The sequence below is a fragment of the Tupaia chinensis genome, unplaced genomic scaffold, assembly GCF_000334495.1.
Source record: "Tupaia chinensis unplaced genomic scaffold, TupChi_1.0 Scaffold000415_1, whole genome shotgun sequence".
Lineage (NCBI taxonomy): Eukaryota > Metazoa > Chordata > Mammalia > Scandentia > Tupaiidae > Tupaia > Tupaia belangeri.
In genome coordinates, this window is record NW_006159920.1 from 3,326,182 (window position 1) to 3,331,761 (window position 5,580).

The window sequence follows — 5,580 nt, forward strand, 5'->3', positions numbered from 1 at the left end:
AAAAAAAACTTTAGGGTGTGGCCTTTGTTTAAAAAAAAAAAAAAAGAGAGAGAGAGAGAGAGAAACACCATTAGTGAATCTCATAAAATATGAAGTCCTACTGTCATGCCTTGCTGGCCAAAACCTAAACCAGTACGATTCTTTTGGAAAGCTATTTGGCATAATTTATTAAGTATCTTCAAAATATTTATGCTCTTTGACTTGGTAATTCCACTTCTGGGAATCTGTCCTGAGGAAATTAGTAGAGATTCTGACAGAGATATGACTCACACAGTCCAATTCCTAAGAGTCAAAATCTATAAACAACCTAAATGTCCAACAGCAGGGGAATGGTATACACATTAAACCACTCAAAAGAATAACACGGCCATTTAAAAGATGTATTCAAAGACTGCAATGCAAAAATACTTACACTTTAATGTTAAGTTCTAAAAAATAAAGTGCGAAATGTATGTAGTATAGCCACACTAAAAGCAAACAAAACTATACTCAGAGAAAAATTCAAAGGGAAAAAAGAATGCACCAAAGTCCGGATTTTCCCTTGGATAGTTTTTGTTTTTGTTTTGCCAGAGTGTGCACTTGCCAGAGAGAGAGAGAGAAATGAAGAGAGAGAAGAGGAAAGCACCCGCCATGGGGCATGACCACACCACAACCCCTGCACCGCCCTTTCTCCATCTGTTGGGATTCTGGGTATGTGCACCCACCTGGCATATTTTTCAAGCTGCCAGGGCCGGGATTCAAACCACAGGGTTTGCCATGTAGGATCAAGCTCCCTCAACCACCAGGCCACAGGACTGGCCCTATTCTTGGATAAGTTTTACTCTTCCTCTCTCTCTGTTCTTCTAACATGCTATAATAATCACATTCAATTTAAATACCTAAATAAAGAAATTACTACCATTTAGCTACTATTATGAAAATAATTAAGTCTTAAAGTATCACCCCACCAGAAAACAGAGCTTTCCAGCGGAGAAATGTGGCCGAACCCCAGTACCAAGGGGCCAACGTTACCACCACCAGCAATGGGCCAAATTGACATCATGTGACCCCTGATATAATGCACTGGATGGCAACATTATCAACCACCAAACTAAGGTAAATTCTTCAGAAATGTCAAAGTCAGGGGTCCCACATGGCCAAGCACAGTTTCAATCCCAGCCCCAGTGGAGACATGGAGAAGGGAGCATGACCACACACCCCCTGGGAGGGGGAGCTTTCTCCCTCTCTTCTTGTCTCTGGCAAGGGCACATGCCCCTTGACAAAAAAAAAAAAAAAAAAAAAAAGTCAGGGTCACAAAAGACAAAGACTAAGGAACTGTCTCAGATTAAAGAAGACTAAAGAAGGACAATAGGGCATGTGCGCTCACCAGAGACAGAGAGACAGAAAGCGAGAAATCACCCCCTGGGGGGATGGCCACACCGCAATCCCTTCTTCTCCATTCTCCTCTTGGGATCTTGGACATGCACGCACACGCACCCGGCATGAGTTTACGCCACCGGGTCCAGGACTCGAACCATGGTCGACCACATGGGAGTCCAGCGACATAGCCATTACGCTAACTGCTGTCCTTGGATTGGGTCTTAAACCAAATACTACCTTCCTGATTTTTAAAAAAATTTTATTTATTTGTTTATTTATTTTTAATTTGACCAGAGAGAGACAGAGCGAGAGAGAAAGAAATAAACCAAGCTGCCAGATCTGGGACTCAAACCGTAGTCATCCATGTGAAAGGCCGGAGCCCTCAATTACCACACCACCTGCCTACCCCACCTTCCTGATTGTGATCATTGTACTATGGTTATGTAAACACATGTCCTTGCATTTTAGGAAATCCTGGACTATTTAAGGGTCAAAGGAACATCATATAGAAGCCTCACATATGTAGAGGAAGAGTTTGATAAAAACAAATGTGATAAAGTATTAATGTCTGAGGAATCTGGACAAGTGACGTGCATGAGCTCTTTGTATTTTATAAGTCTAACATTATTTCCATATAAGAATTTTAAGAAAAGTAAAAGAGAGAAAACTTGCCTAAAAAAGAAAGAAAAGGGGCTACCAGTAGTGTGGTGGTTGAGGCACTGGATTCCCGCATGGCCAACCACTGTTCGAGTGCTGAACCTGGCGGCTTGAAAATCAGGCTGGGCATTTGTGTGCATGCACATGCTCAAAATCCCAAGAGGAGGATGGAGGAGAAGGGATTACTGCATGGCCAACCCTCCGGGGCGTAATTTCTCACTTTCTCTCTCTCTGTCTCTCTCTGGCAAGGCTACACACACACTATGGCAAAGAAAAGGAATAGAAAGAGAAAGGGAAGAAGAGAAAAGCCCAGAGACAGTCAAATACTGCTGGCACCTCTTCCACAGGCCGTCTTACACTGTCCACCATCCAGCACGCTCTCACAGGCACTTTCCTGTTTAAGTGCAGTTGTTTATCTGCCCCTCTTCACTTCCACTCTGCTGTCTGCTCCTCCGCTCATGTGATACTGAATCTTGTTTTTTATTGTTTTTACAGGGATTCGTATATGGAATCTACAAAGTACTCTGCATGCAACAACAAACCTAGAAATACTTGTAGGACCACTTTGATGACAAAGAGATAAACAAAAGAATGTTGATTTTAAAATATGAGTTATTTGTGCCTCTTAAAAGGGCATATTTTAAGCTTCTGCCACCACCCACCACATCTAAACACCACTCTTCATGAGGAGTGAACCCCTAGCCTCAAATCAAGTTTGGAGATCTCATCACTGATGCTTCTCAACATTCAAATGTCTATTTGGCAGCCTTCAAAATAAAAATGCACACCATGAATGTCTGCATGGTGACACTGTGTGTGTGTGTGTGTGTGTGTGTGTGTGTGTAATGGCACAGGAGCAAGACAGAAAGAGAGATAGAGGGCCCAGCCCTGGGATGTGGAACCTCTGGTTAGCTGCAGATGAAGGAGCTCAATGTGCTTATTAAGAAAGAAATGGGACCAGCAGATGGCACGGTGGTTAAGGCACTGGACACTCCCATGGCTGACCAGGATTCGAGTCCTGGACTTGACGGCTTGCTTTCTCACCTTCCCTTTCTCTGGTCAAATTAAAATAAATGAATGAATAAATAAAATTAAATAAATATTTTTTTAAAAAAAGAGAGGGAACCAGCAGTTAGCGTAATGGCTATGTTGCTGGACTTCCACGTAGTCTACCATGGTTCGCGTCCCGGACCCGGTGGCTTAAAACTCAGGCCGGGTGCGTGTGCGCGCGTGCCCAGGATCCTGAGAGGAGAATGGAGGAGAAGGGATTGCGGCATGACCATCCCCCCTGGGGGGTGATTTCTCCCTTTCTGTCTCTATGTTTCTCTCTATCTGGCGAGCGCATGCGCCCTATAGCAAGAAAACCTCTCCAAAAAGAAAAAGAGAGAGAGAGAGAGAGAAATGAGAATGCATTTGGCAAGGAACAAAACCCCAGAGAAGATTCTTTACTTCCAAAATCCAGGGTCTAGGGATTAGCCATGGTGACGACAATAGCTAAAAGTACACAGCGCTTATTGTGTGACCAGCAGTGAGCTAAGCAGTCATGAGATTATCTAATTTACTTACTTTGGCAAGAGTTCGAAGTAGGGACTTTTATTATATCCATTTTATAGATTAAAAAATGGAGACCAGTCAAGGTGGCATGATGGTAATGCAGTGCTCTGTGATGCTGAGGCCATGCTGGGAAGGTGTCAGGTTAACATCCCAGGGCCTCCCTGTGCATACGAGGTACCCATGGTCCTGGCTGGCTGGGGACAGGCTGGGGCCTTGAACACTCTGGTAGATGTGATGCTGAGGCCATGCTGGGAAGGTGTCAAGTTAATATCCCAGGGTACTTGTCTCTCTCTCTGTCTACCTCTCTCGTGGAAGTAATAAATAAACAAACTTTAAAAAACAAACAAAACTGAAATAAGAGGGGTTAGGAAATACACTCAAGGTCACGCAACAAGTAAGCGGGAGGGCTGTGATTCCGACCCAGGTCTGACAGACTCCAGCAACTCCAACTGGAACACAGCATCCTAGCTACACACATCTTAGTGCTTGCTCCTGTGAATACAAGGCCAGCTGCAATTTTTACATTTCATTTCCTCTAAAAACAAACAAACAAACAAAAACAAAAACCACACCTTATATTTGAGGCTACAGGGCACAATTTTTCCCACCTGTATTCCCCACAGCACAGATGTGGCTGTCAACAAGGGCCAATTCAGGGGCAGGACAACTGATCCAAGAGCTTATAAAAACAGGTTTTCTTATCCTGAAATTGCAACTGCGGTGCATTTAACTAGGACTTAAGTCCCTAAAGCTTTTAATGTTTTGGAAAACCTCTTCTAGAGCCAAGAGCGCCCTGGGTCACTGCCAGCCTGGTGTGCCCAGCCTGCTAACAAGGAGGAACTGGGAGAGGGAACATCGGATTAGGCAGCAGGAGGGAGGACGAGCAGGTGAATTCCCACTCTGGAAACCCAACTCGAAGCTTTGTTAATTGATCAGAAAATAACAACTCAAGCGCTCATGACCCGTGGTGTACATTCGTGCTTTTACACACAGTATCTCATTCAATCTGCTGAAGTTGAGTCTGAACCAGTATTTTCCGCTCTTTGGGTGTCAACCTAAGAGCTGAGTAATAAAATCAATTCAGTGGGTCATACAGACATTTTTTTTTTCAAATGACATGAGATAGAAAACATCAGTGTGTAGCCTACTAAGCTTTCCCAGTAAAATACTTGTAGCTGTATTTACGCACATATGTACTATATGTGTATAGATGGGTTCTAATGTAAACGTGTGATTGTTCTTGAGGGAGTTGCAGGACGAGTGTTTGAAAAACTGCTGTAAACAATCGGTGTGGGAGGTGATACTCCTCAACTCCCTTAGAGATGCAAGAGCTGAGGCTGGAAGACTTGCCTTGGTCAAGCCCACAATGGCAGAGCCAGGTCTCAGAACAGTTCCCACAGACACTGTCACGCCTTCTCCTGCTCCCTACGGAACAAGCAAATGAAACCCCCAAACCCAGGAGGCCAGCAAGTCTGTTTTCCCTCCCCATCTAGCTACTGAGCACGACCAACTGAAAAGTGCTACAAATGACAGCCCAATTCATCTTGCCTCAGCAACCTGCGACGCCCACAATTCCCCAGGTCCTTTTGGAGAAAAAACAGCCCGGGCTCAGAGCAAGTGATGCCGCAACGGACGATGTCCACACAGTTTGCGACGTCCCGAGAGGAGAACTTGTGCCTCACGGCTCAATGAGAGCAGCCACCCTGGCTGGCAAAATACAATCTGCCACACAAAATTAATGTTAACTAATAAACGTGTCCAGTGTTGTAGCTTCACAAGTCTAAGTACATGTAGACTCTTTGGAAATATAGACTCCTGGGCCTTATTCTTTCTCTTTTTCTAATAGAATTATTTATTTTATTTTATTCATCATTATTATTATTAATTTGTTATAGGGCACGGGTGCTCAAAGAGAGAGAGAGAGAAAGAATGCAAGAAGGCAAACTGCCAGATCCGGAACTCGAAGTCAGCCAGGTGGGAGTCTGATGATTTAACCACCATGCCATTTGT